At 32.3% G+C, this 14,259-nt stretch overlaps 1 protein-coding gene across 2 annotated transcripts in view; it reads right to left on the bottom strand.

The window, feature by feature from the left end:
* LOC129231343 (protein Wnt-4-like) overlaps positions 1-14,259 on the bottom strand; it is a 248,561-nt gene that overhangs the window by 211,242 nt on the left and 23,060 nt on the right. The window contains exon 2 of one of the 2 annotated variants that reach the window (XM_054865634.1): positions 3,801-3,876. The exons of the other annotated variant lie outside the window; for it this stretch is intronic. The gene's annotated coding sequence lies outside the window, so the exon portion shown is untranslated. The remainder of the gene's footprint in view (positions 1-3,800; positions 3,877-14,259) is intronic. 2 annotated transcript variants of the gene reach the window in all.

Here is a 14,259-nt window from a genome sequence, read left to right as displayed (position 1 = left end):
TAGTAAAAAACAAAGATTTATAGCTTGTCAGGTTGTTTTTTCACTCCTTGCATGGATAAAAATTTAATTCATAATAATAATTGTTATGTATCTACGCTTACTGCGCATATTGTCGAAATATGTGCTTGTATTTGCCGTGTTGATACAATTATTTTGACAGACGACATCCGCTCTCCTTGTCGATGTCACCGGCTAAGTATGAAGTCCGGCATTCTGTTGAATGGCTAGGCATTGTAATAACGCTTAAAACTAGCCGGCAATGTGGGAAAACAATTCATATTTCACGCATTACCTAGGCATTGTATACAATGCCTAAAACTAGCCGGAAATGGGTGAAACGATTCATATTTCACGCAGCTACTAGGCATTGTATATATAATGCCTAAAACAAGTCGGCAATGTGTGAAACGATTCATATTTCACGCATTTCCTAGTTATTCTACCGGCAAAGTATGAAATAGCTACATCTTTCATTCGTTTTGAATATCTCGTGGCAAGGCAAATTAAATGGTATTCACAATGTTTTTCAAGCCTACCATGTTACAACATGTAGTTCAATTTTAATTCCTTATTTTTCATTTGAAAAATTTGTTTCTTAATAAGAAAGGCATAAATTTTGTTTTGAACAACTTTTACAATTTTGTACGTGTTTTGTATATATTTTTAAAAATGACTATTTTTTTCAGAATAAAATTTGCATTTTGGAGGAATACACATCAGTTACATAACAGCCTTTTCAAGACAATTTTTCATACCTTACTTAAATAGCAATTGTCATTTTATACAGTGGCTTGGTATCATATAACATACCTAGGGAAAGTATGTAATAATTCACATTTTTTACACTTTGCCTAAAAACTCCCGGCATTATATGCAATGCCTAGGGCATTACACTGAATGCCGGCGTCACACTTTGCCGGTAACATCGAAATTACATCTGTTCGCATTTTGCGCCTTTTTTCTGAAGGCGCGTTCACTAGCATTTCACTACACCGAGCGGGCCGTCGTTGGAAAGACCAGGGAAGGGGGGTAAAAAATATTTTTTTTGCGATATGAAATGGAAAGGCGACAGGTTGACAAACCGTCAGGGCCTATGGAAATCACAAACAGGAACTCCACCTAAGAAAATGGGGGGAAAAAAACTTGAAAAAAAAATCTAAACAATCGGCCGGAAAACACAATTTCGCATTAAAACTTCGAAACAGCTCTCGCTAATAGCGTTAGTCTGGGGATCGAAACAAACAAGTTGAGTCATCTCCCGTCAAAACTGGATGACTTTTACCAAAAGACGCTCCTTGTAAGTAAAGAATGTTTTCGGCGAGTCAAAAAAAATTTCGAGTACTCCGCTACACTGGAGAACTTGAATAAACTAAATGATAGCATTTCACAAGGAGAACACGGAGCAGAAATATAAAATAGGAGTCAAAAGTTACTATATCGTTCTCGAGAAAAAGTCTAAGAAGAAAATTAATTTGTTGTTATTGAGTATTTGTGCTTGGTTTCGAAGAATGTTTATGTTTAAACGTTTCTGAACGTTCACTACGTTGAATGTAGACATAAGTGTCGCTTTTCCTTTCGTTCTTCATATTTAGGTGAGGGTGGCACAAAGCGTTCAGGTTAACGAAGAACGATGGAAAGCTAGTGTTTGACTTTTTATCGTAGCAGTTTTGGTTTCATTACCTAGAAAAGATCTTGAACTTCAAAATGAAAAGTAATTTTTGCGTCATTTTAAACTCAATATTTATTTATTGTCAAACATTACAAACACTCGGAAAACGCGCTTTTCCCTACCAAGGGGCTTAAAGCGGGTACGCCGTTCGAGTAAAACGGGTAAGCTTAACTCATTGTGATTTGGTACATTTGTCAGTCAAATATGAAGTAATAAATGATGAAACTGATTAGCTAACTGCCATTATGAAAACAAAAGTTATACTTATCGAATTTAAACTGAAAATCTAAGTCAGCACATTTGTTTATAACACATTAAGAAATAATTGATTAAATCAATAGACTAGCTGATTGCCATCATAAAAAATTACTTTAAAAGTTCAACTTGACCTATTTAAATAGAAAATCTAAGTCAGTATATTTGCAAACAAAATATATGGAAAAAGGGTATAACTACTTTGCCCTGCCCACTTTGCCCGAAAGCACGTTTTTATTTCAATAATTATAACCTTAAATTAAAAGAAAAAAAAACAGAATGACCTTCGTAGTTTAGAGATGGATGGTGTCAGAATAACGTAATATTATTTAAAAAAAAAAGAAATAAGCTGGTCATCGACAAATTCCAAGTTACATACCTTCATTTTTTTTAGAAATGTGTCATTTTTTTAAACTTTAAGTGTGGTTACGTCATGCCGCTTCACCGCTGCTTCGCTGGGACTGATTGAAACTCGGGGGCATTAGGGTAAACACGGAAAACGTATGCATCGCCGATTGCACACCATATGGCGGCATACGAAAGCCTACCTGGTTTGGGCCACCCTCCCCTACGTTGAATGAATGTAGACATGAGTATCGCTTTTCCCTTCGTTCTCAATATTAATGGTTTTACTAGTTTGCTGAAAAATTGCCACTGCTTCGTAATTTTTCTGAATTAAAACTAGTTAATTAAACACAATAAGAAACAAAATCCACCGATAATAAGCGAATAACATTTTTATAAAACAAATGAGGCAGTGAGAAGTAAAGGAAAGTAAGTGCCAAAATTTAAAAAAAAATGTAGATAATCAGTACAAATGGCAGGAGAACCTTTCCTCTGTTTTAGGGTAAGATATGGTACTAGTAGCTCTGGTGGGTACTGTTATACAGCATAGTTTGAAAAAATTTCAATGAAAGCCTACGTGTCTTTAAATGCAATTTACTAGAAACTTAAAAAAAACCACTTACATCCCTTTTGCTTCTCACTGCTTTTATTCAGAACCTATAGGTAAATATAATTCAAAAACTTTCTTCGATGTAATTGTTTTATTTTCTTTTTGTATGCTACAGCCAAAAGAAAATTTTAATCCTATTTATCACCATTTGAAAGTAGTGTTTAGTGACTAAGTACACTATTTATCAATCACCCACCGACTATCATATATTTGAATCCAGTTTCTTTAATTGTCATGTTTTCTTTCTTAGAATCTCCTCCATTATTTTGAAGCACGAAGATAAATAACTGGTGAAAAGGCAGTATGTAATTGCAGTCATACTTTTCAGTAATTGCAGTTATACTTAGCACACATAATTATTAATTTTATTTTGCCGTTGATTGTTTTTTGAAGCTGTAAAGGGTATGATATTTTTCTCTCTAAACTTTTTAATTCAGGTCGTTGTTTGGGAATCAATGATATATTTTATTGCATAAAAATCAATCATTTAGACATCTCTCATTTATAGTCAATAAAAATTAATTTATACACTAAGTAAAAGGAAATTGAATATAGATCATTCGCCGTTATTAATAGCATACTAGTCAGATATATCACGAGGCTGAATTTCTAATTACTAGCACATAAATAATACAACATACAAACTTATTTATTCAAATCCAAACGTAATTGTCTCCACGACCTTTAATTATTGTTTTAAAAAGAAACGTAAAAATATAAATTCAAGCCTAATTGATACAAATTCGTACTTAAGCTTAAAACAAGTACAATCACAAAATTTGATAATTTAGAAGGTTTAAATGAGTTGTTCTCAGCATGCATTGACGATTTTATCGAATCTGCAGGTTAGTTATTTGAAAAAGACAACTCACATCAAATTATATAGACAATATGCTTGCAATAAATAGGTATAGATCATACCTTACTCAACGACTGAAACCCTAACAGAAGCGATGAAGTTGATTTTTCACAGCTCACGTCTCAACTTGATGCAGTCCTAATTAAATGAATATGAAAATGTAAATATTGCCGAATTTCGAATATAGAATAGTAATTAATGTTTCATAGATTTATATTTATATAATTATAACATTTTTTTCAAACGGAAACTAAATCTACAATTTTTTTTTTTTCATTTCTTTATTTTTACTTCGCTTTTTAAAGTATGAAGTTTCTTTTAGTTCTTTACTCACAGGGAACAAAATGAATACTGTAATAATGAAAAAAATAAATAAATAAAAAAGTCACAACCGGAAGACCACAGTAAAATTTTGTTTGAAGCAGAGTTAATTATTCTCTTGTTACACTATTACCGAGATTTTTCGTCAGTAAATCTGACAACACTTTAAGAAAGCCGCCAACTTTAACAAGAATTGGTAGCTTCTGGAATTTTTAAAATTATTTATTAGCTTTTCTTAAATAGTCTGATCCGTCAATCATAGGCGTAGCGTCGGGGGGGGGGGGGGGGGGGGTCAAGGGCTCAGGGGGCACATGGCCCTACGAATTTCTAGACACTTAATCTTTGACTCTTGAGTTGTTCCGATATTTAAACAAAAATTCACCAAGAAAACCGTCTACGATAATGCCATTTCTTTTAAATCTTATTACGGAACTCAGTGTTAGTGTATAGCTAATTTATGGATTCCTCATGTCTTAGGGGAAAACGGACTCTTGTGAATACAAACCATGGAAGAATATAAATTGATATTTATGATGAAAAACCAAAACAATTTGATTTTTGTGACATCCGTCGCTGTGCCTCTCATATGTACTTTTTAAAGTTTCCGGAAGTAATTTAAAAAAACATAATTTTTTTTCATAACTGAATGAGCAAGGGAATCATATACTGTAATTGTTTTTGCAGCACAAAAAACGAGTATTTTCAGTTTGGAAAAAATCCTAATGTTTGAAGAATTAAATGTAACCCGGAATCATGTTTTTTTGTCACCCATATTACCACAAAATTTTGGAATTGTTTGACTTTGTCTGTGTTTGTCAGTGCCATCAGTGCCCGATATTTGATTTTTCCAAGGTGGGGCAAAGATTTGAAACTGTCGCCAGTGCCCATCTTCCTTTAATTTTCTAGATTTCAATAAGATTTTTTCAAATTTTCAAAAAGAAATGAAACCGAGAAATTTATTTCATGTAAGATGAGATAAGTATTGAGAAATTCCTTTAATGCAATTTATTGTTTTAGAGGTAAAATATATAAAAATATCAAAAGTTACAACTCCTAAATTGTAATGATCTCTCAGATAAACTTAAAAACATCAGAAAAACCGCACTTTTTTCAACTGAATTTATATATGGAAAAAAAAAGTGCAGAAGAAATTAAGAAACGTTAATGGAAAATAATGGAGAGCTAGTGTGCCTAAAATCCGCTGGTAACATGTCTGGCAAAAACAGGAAAGTTTCCCGCTGAAACCCTTCCTGAAATTATTCTGGAATCTTTCTTAAGAATTCAGAAACCTTTAATTAGGAGTCTTCCAAAAAATTTTAATGTGTTTATAATAATAGCTTGGCACAGGAAAGTTCTTAAAACATTTTAGCAAATATGGCCAATGCTGATGCAGAATTGCAAGAAAATGCTTAACACCTCATCTGCGTGCAATTCTTGAAAAGCTACTGTATCCACAGATTGCATTTCTCCCTCATTTAGGGTTCCGTCACTCAGGGCATGCCGCAATTCAGCTAAAGGCTAAAAACGCTGAGTGTATTTTCACACTGGAAGCTAAAAACATTTTCAAAATTGTGAGAAGTTTGCATTCATGCAACTTGTATCAATTCAGGGAACGTTTTTGGAGAAATACTTGATTTTCAACGGAAACTGTCGGCAACCCGTGAAATTCCGGAATGATACCTGGAAATAACCTGCGACCTTTCGGAATTTGTTATAGTTTAGAAATTATCCACTGCGACATTCCGACAGAATGAAGAGTTGTCGTGAAAAGGAAAACAATGTGCGTTTAGTTAAATAAATTCAGCTAAGTTTGCGTAAATCAGTAAAACTATTACAAAAAAAAATCCCAATTGAATAAGGGACTCTGAAAATTCTCATTAGAATAAGAACAATTCCTGAAATTAATCATTAGTGTAAGAACTCCAGTTCTTAAAGAGCGTCGTCGGTTCCTCTTGAAATCCCCTTATCTTATATTTGTGTTAATTGGATGTTTCATAGGAAGTTAGACCAAATAAAATGCATTCTCCGCAATTTTACGAAACCGAAGTTACCCCGATCTCGCTTTCGTTCATTGTTGTGCAACGGCAACAATGCAGTTAAGCTCTGCAGTAGCACTTTCCTGTTCTAATTGTCTTAAAACTTGGAACAAATGTTTTCGTATGCAGAAAAATCAGCCCTTTCAAAACTTTATTTTATTTTATTTATTTATTTATTTAAATATTTTTCAACTTAGTGGGTGTTCCTTCATTTATTTATCTAAACACTTCCAAGCTTAGTTGGGGTGTCCTTTGCCATTTATTTAATTATTTACTTTCAAAACTTGCTGGTTAAAGGACTCATTCAACTTGATTGTGTTCGATTCGATCTAATTCTATCTACCAGTAGCGTAGCAAGAAATTTCCTTTTGATGGAGCAAAGGAAATTTCTAGCTTCACTATTAGTAGATACAATTGATTGTATTTGATTTGATCGAAATCTGTTAGAGTGAAAGTGCGCCTTAAATTGTTTTTAACAATGTTTTGATCTGCTACTTTTTTGAAATGCAGTACATAATCGATTTGAGTATAAATGGTTACTCGAATCCACTACTGGCGAGGACCTTTTGCATTTGTTGGCTCGTTTTTTGTAATTTTGCATTTTACACGACTTAATGCATTGCTGCTGCATATGTGATTCTCATTAAAATACAGTTGATTCTCCTTTTAACGACTTTCTCTATTTAAAGACTTTTCACTCTCAATGCTCCACTGTAGTTTTTGAAGCATTCTACACTGTTAAAAATTCAGGAAACTTTTATTATCAACATTACTGTAAAATGGAGTGTTGACAGTATGGAAAAAAATTACAGTAAATTGTGCCCCCCAAAAAAGAAACGATTGCAGCGCCAATTGATACACCACGGGCCTGTGAGAAGTGCATAACACTGTATTCCCTCTCACTCGATGTGCGCCAAATGGTATAGTGGGCAGCAGAGCCGCTTATCAATACGCAGGTCCCGAGATCGAACATGCTCCTCCCATGTTGCTGTTTTTAACTCTTGTTTATTCCACCGTAAAATTTTACAGTAAAATAGGATTTTTACGGTAAAAGTCACTGGCAACTTTTTCCGTTAAAATTTCAGAATTTTTTTAACAGTGTATTTAAGGACTCATTCCACTAAAAGCCAACTTTTTGTGGTTCCTTGAAAGTCTTTAAACAGAGAACCAACTTTGTTAACTTTCATCAGCAGTAAATATTTTATTAGATGTACTAAGAGAGAGAGAGAGATTATGAAAGTAAAATCCTGAAAGCTAAATATAGGAAACAAAGTAACTACTTATTATTCATTTCGAAACGTGGTACAAATTTTGTAACAATTTATTCAGCAATAGGTATGAAGAGTGCATCCTAATTAAATAAAATATCATAAACGACTTAAATCTAATTAAATGTCCGCACGTTTTTCACTTAATGAAAGATAAAAATATTTTTTCAATAATTTAATCATCTCACATTATCTTTTCTTTGAATCTGCATTCAGAGGCCGATTGAGAAATGCTTTAAAGATTTCTTACAAACTTCGTTGAAAACGCAGTTGTCCAAACAGTCATTGCCTGAGAGTTATTGCTCGTAACTAACGTTATATAATCTTTTTACTTCTGCTTATGCAAATAGGTTTATGCGTTGAGAATTTAGAATATTTAATTTATGTGTTTATTTTCAGCCACACCGAAAAGTTTCAGAAAAAGTTTGGAAAGCTGAAAATAGGCATTAATACATTTTTGAAATGTTTTTCTACTTTTTGATGAATATGAAATTGTTTTTAAATCATAAGTCTGTACCTCAGAGTCAGACGGACGTCAGTCACATAATTATTAATTTACATGAAATATGGAAAACATTTGTCTGGCACATACAACGGATGGGAAGCACGCTTTTTAAACACTAGTAAATAATTACAAAGGATTTTTTAGAATTAATTTCACATGGCTCGAATAAGATTAATCCGTGGAATAGGATTTTATATACAATACTGCCGTGTGCAGGTATACGGCAGTACATGCAGAAATGAGTTTTCGAGACATTTGAAGAAACGCGTTTTGCATTCAATACTAACAATAGGGAAATGTTGGAATCAATCGTCTCTTTTCGCGTTTTTTTTCCATCGGAAACCAAATTAGCGAGCTTGTACAATAAAGATAACGTACAATAGATGACAAAAATTCGAATAAATAAATAAATAAATAAAAAATTTGCAGTTACTGCCCTTTAGCTGCACACGGCATAATATACAAATAAACGTAAAAGCACAATTTTTTTTTTACTTACTCTAGTTTGGCTCGTTGAGGTAAATGGGAAGATGTGGTAAATAGAAATAAATTGTTTTACCACACTTGTGGTGATTTATTAAACTAAACTATTGGCAAAGGAATACTAGACACATTACGAAAGACATTTTGAGAGTTTGTGTCATGGGCTGAATGAAACAAATTGTATTTTCACACTTGTGGTGATTTATGAAACTGAAGTGTTGGTAAGCGAAGACTAGACAAATTACGAAAGGCATTTTGAGAGTTTTGAGTCATGGGGTAAATGGAAACAACTTTATTTACCACACTTGTGGTGATTTATGAAGCTAAACTATTGGTAAGCGAAGATACCAGTGACGAAAGGCATTTTGAGAGCTTCGAATCATGAGGTAAATGAGAAAAAAATGTATTATCACTAGTGATAACTTATGAAACTAATCTATTGGTAAAAGAAGACTAGACAAAAAACGAAAGGCATTTTGAGAGTTTCGCATGTTTCCAAGCAAATGAGCAGGCATCACACACCATTGTTTGAAGATGATGTGAAAAACGTTGTTTACGAAAGTTAAGTGATCTTACATGTTCCTCTCCAACAGGTCTACAAGAATGAAGTAGCTAGTTTAAACAAGGTTCATTTGTCAGGTAAAAGATTACGACTATGTAACATTGATTTTTTCCTAGATGAACATATTTGATATTTTAGTTTCCTAAAGCTGTTTCAAAGGAAAAAAGTATTTTGTAATTTATTCTACGGTATTTTCACTTTTTAAAAAGTTTTTGCTTATTAAACACATGATAAACGCTCTAATAAACCTCAAGAGTTTTTAATGACGAGTTTGTTATTATGTAATCCTAAGAAAGCTAACTAAAAACAGGATTTTAATATTTAAATACGTGCATTAAAGTAGATAAGAATCATGTATCAAACTACAAATGTCGGAGCATTTTGGCAATGCATTTTTAACGGAAAATACTCAGAATTTTACCACACAAGCACAGCTTTTATATTACATTTCTGTAAATTATGTTAAGTAACTTATCTTGCTCACATTCCCTTTAAAATCACATTTTATACACTAAAATAATACTTTTACGATGACAGGCTAAAATATACTTATTTTTTAATAAAGATCAAAAGAAGAAAACAAAAGACTGTCTAAACTTGACAATAAAATAAAATTTGGAAGATTTTTGAAAATATACTAAACGTTTATTTTTAACTTGCCGCCTTCGGTAGTTAGTTGGTTTGCCCTTTCAAATAATTCGCTTTGTACGCCATTCAACTTTCTTTGGCTGCTGCTTAAGTAAAGTTAGCAGCGGTGCGAAAAATATTTCAGTCAATGTCGGTATCTCTACACATCGATCTATTTAAATCTGTCTACCTAAATAACTTTCAATCTATTTTTGTATATATATCTTTGTGTCTCTCTACATTTATTTAATCCTTTGATATTTATTTCAATATACCTATCTGTTAATTTCAAAAATCCTTATCAATTTATAGGTAGCAATCTCTCTCTCTGTATTTACCTCTCTATATCCACACTAAACTACAGCAAATTCAGAAAAAAAATATCAGTCTTTTTTAGTTGATTAAACGAATATAAACAAACATTTTCAAGAAATACATTATTTTAGCTTTGGCGGTGTCCAATTTAAAGAAACGTGTTTCTTTACTTACAATTTTTCGGGAGATAATGCGAAATTATTATATCATACCCATATGCGCTTTATAACGAGGCACGATGTAACGAGGGGCTACAAAAATATCTTTCAGCTTTTTATTTATTGTGTCTAGTAAAAAAAAGGACTAATTTGCAGCTTTAATGAGGAAAGATGCAAGCTTAAAGTTTTAATGTCCTTCTAAGAACTGTAACAGTTTAACACAAAACATTGGTATTCATTTTGCATACGAACGAGCCAAAAATATTGCCCGAAGCGGATGTTCATTCTCGTAAAACCAAAAACACTTACCTCAATGAAGCATCTAGAAATACTTGGCTATTTTTAATACATTATTTACGTCCTACTGTCTTAGAATATATATATTCAATGCTTTCAAAACTAATCACGTTTAAAACACTTATCACACAGTCTAAATTGCTTGATCTAATAATTTAGTTAACTTACCTTTGCTTGGAGAACAAGGGATTGATGTCAAAATAAAAATGGCACAGTTCGTCATGTAATGGCATCACAATAGACCACATCCACGAAGATTTGTACTTGCCTTTAGTATGTTTACTTCTACTTGTATAATAGCCAAAGTAATAGATGATACATTCAAAATGAAAAAAGACTGACATTAAGTTTTATAAGAAATGTTTTTCGAATGCACAATACATTAAAAATTTACTTACTAGGATGTTTTTTGACTGGAGCGTTCACCCATTGAACTTTGATGACCTTGATCATTTTTGGCCTAATTTCCAATATTTTAGTTAGTATTATAAGCATTTTAAAGGACCAGTTCTCAACTGTAATATCGTTGCATTGGAAACAGCAGAAAGGACTTGTGTATTTTTGGTATTTTTTCAGACGCAAAATTTGCATTTTTTTGTGGTGTGTTATCAGTGGCGGCTCGTGCCTTAATTTAGTGGGTGGGCCCGCAGTTATGTTTATGGGTCATTCTTCAAAAAGTGTAACTTTTCTGTCACACGGCTTTTACAGTAAAAACTTTAGGGAACAATTCATTTAACGATGATTTTTAATGTCATCAAAAATATATCTATTTAAACCTGACAACAATCTTTTAATTTTTTTAGAAAATTTTTGGTTCACAACATGTGAATTCTCACCTTCGTGGCGTGTCATACACCTTCTGTGACTGTTTTTGTTGCTTAATAACTTGTTTAATTAAAAGCAGTGATGTTCTCATCAATTTTCCTGAGGGTATACTCCCAGTAATCTTTTTTTTTATTTATGAGTAAAATAATTGGAACTTAGCTGGGCCATTGTTTATGGTTATTTCTAGAAGGTAACACTTTCTTGTAAGAATGAAAAAAAAAAAGAAAACAAAAGGTTTCGAAATTGAAAAATATTTGCGTTCAAAAGTTACGTTTTCTGGAGAATGACCCTTATATGTTTACACAGATAAAATGATGAAAAGAATGGTTGGTAAACTAATGCTGAGGAACATAAAATGATACTTAAATCAGTTAATACAAACTTCAGATAGCCCTACAAAATTATACCACTTGATTTAATACTCCCAAACCTGTTTTTGTGCGGTGGATAAGAACCTCATAAAAACAAATTGTTCGTTTTAAAGATAACTTCGTTCATTTTAAAAAACATTTTCTCTGTTTCAAAAATAATTTCGTCAATTCAGTCCCAATCTGATTGAAATTTTCATATATCGCGGGAAAAAAAATCACACAAAAAAATTGTACGAAAGACCACACAAAAACAGGTTTTCGTGTACATAGATTATACAGGGTGTTTCGTTTTTACCAACAAGACCTTCTTTTTTGCAACCGTTTGTCCAAGATGCATACTTCTAATTGCAAAAATGTTCAAAATCTGGTGCAAGGTTAAGGAATTGAAAGTTTGAAGCAAAAATAAGAATGAGTCAAAACATACAAAATTCAATTTTTTATACGGGCCCTAGGTTCTCCAACTTATATTCAGGGAAGTCATCACCATTAAAATGTAATTCCAACACAAAAAGTTTGACATTAGTACGACCAATGTTCACCCAGATATGAAACGCAGCGTTTCGTGACTTACACCACTTCACACTCACTGTCAATAACACCTTTTGAGGGAAAATATAGCAGTTTAAAAAGGCTTAAAATTTTAGTGTGCAAAACTGGTTTTTCAAATTGATTAATGTTTTGTAGTGTTTTCGCGTATCACAGCATAAAATTTGCATTTGTTTTTGAATAGCATTAAAAAACAAATACTTTGTTTTTTAACTTTGACAACCTATCATTCTTCTGAAAGGACGATAAGTTCCTATCTCATTTCTATCTGGTCCCTTAAAACTTTAAACTCGAATATCTCCTTGAGTTTTGGTCGCATAAATGTCAAATTGTTTGTGTTAGTAATATATTTCAATTGAGATTATTTCCCTAAATATAAGTTAGGAGACCTAGGGTCAGTATAAAAAGTTATTTTTAGTTTTTGACTCTTTTTTTTTCGCTTTATACTTTTAGTATCTTAACTCTGCATCTGATTTTGAACATTTCTGCAATTGGAAGTATCCACCTTGAACAAACAGTTGCGAAAATGAAGGTCTTATTGGTTAAAACGGAACACCCTGCATATTTTAAATGAAACACTCTGCTTCCCTTAAGCGATCGAATTGATAATAATATTAACAGCAGTAATAATAATAATATGTTGTAATAAAAATATAAATCTCATCAACTGTGCCATTCCCCACCCTCCAAGAGGGGTGGCACACTGTCAAACATTAAGGAACCAGACTCTCAAAAAGAGAAAGACCCCTTACCACTAAAAACACCCCCGTGAAAAATGGTTTTGCTTGGTGGATTAAATTATTTTCAGGACAGGAATAAAAAGGTATTCAACAATATTTAAAAAAAAATACTTTAACTACAGTATACGCATCTTGACATAACAATTCAAGTAACCTTAAAATTAAAACATGGATAACTGACAAAAAGCGTCTAAAAGGTCCGTCTGAACAACAACAAAAATAAGTAAATGAAATAAAAGAAATAAACATAATATTTCTATTGCTGCATTTTTTACTAATCGACTTTCAAATTTAACTTATGTTTTATCATCATCATTAAATAATAATTTTGAGTAAGAGTGGTTGAAAAATTAATTACGGTCACACATATACCCTTAACAAAATATTTAATCGACTAGTTATAGGCACATTAGCTTGAAAGGATCTTAAATATTTTAATTAATGTCAAAACTATACCCATCCTATATGATAGAAAAAAAAAAGCTAAGGTACGTACCAATAGAATTGCGATCTGATGAAAAACAGTAATGTAATTTCTACAGTGTCTCTCGACATTTTTTGACATGCGGGCCTGCAAAAGCTTTTCAAAAACATTCACGCGGACTTGCGCTGTTTTCTTGTTAACTTGTAAAAAAAAAAATGTTCGCGAACCGTTAAAAACTAATGAAAAAAAAATACGAACGGTTGAAGTTTTTTCCCCCTTCCTTTTTTACAAAGTAATAATAATAATAAATGAATAAGTAAATATATAAATAAAACTCTATTAAATAACTGCTAGACAAGTATTTAAATGTTAAGACAAGAAGTAACTGTGGTCAAAAAAATGGACACAATTTTTAAAAAAGCTACTGAGAAATCATAGAAAATTATGAAAATTAATCTTAAAACTGACGTAAAAGATAAAGTGTTGGATAATATTATCATTAGGTATTATGGAGTTTCCTTTCTTTTCCTTTTTTTTATTTTTTGCGTGAACGACCAAAAAAATCTGAGGATCAGCCTTTCTTTTCTTTTTTTTTTTTGCCGGTGCGTCAGACCACCGGGCTGCTCTACTATTCGAAAAGAAAGTCCTTACACAGAAATTTTGAGAATAAGCATCTCTAATTCCAAAAACAAACAAATAACTAAAAAAATTATGCATGCGTTGTAAAACAAATGTACGGAATCTCATGAAACCGGCAATCTCCATGCCTTATATATATATATATATATATATATATATATATATATAGTAATACCTGTTGAAGAGGAAAAAATTAAGACACAAAAAAAAACAGAAGCGGAACGGTATGATAAAAGGTTTTCCCTGACACATGGACAGGGGCAGCCGATTCTCTGCCCTTTTACATGTTATTCTAGTGAGCGACGTTGCTAGACTCTTCTCCGCTGACCTCGACTCTTCCCTACAAACCGCTATAGACAACTACGATTTCGTTTGGGCTCGGCGAATTTTGCCCACCCTTGAGT

Source organism: Uloborus diversus, chromosome 10 (assembly GCF_026930045.1).
Source record: "Uloborus diversus isolate 005 chromosome 10, Udiv.v.3.1, whole genome shotgun sequence".
Taxonomy (NCBI): Eukaryota; Metazoa; Arthropoda; class Arachnida; order Araneae; family Uloboridae; genus Uloborus; species Uloborus diversus.
This window is presented reverse-complemented; position numbering and strand designations above follow the sequence as displayed.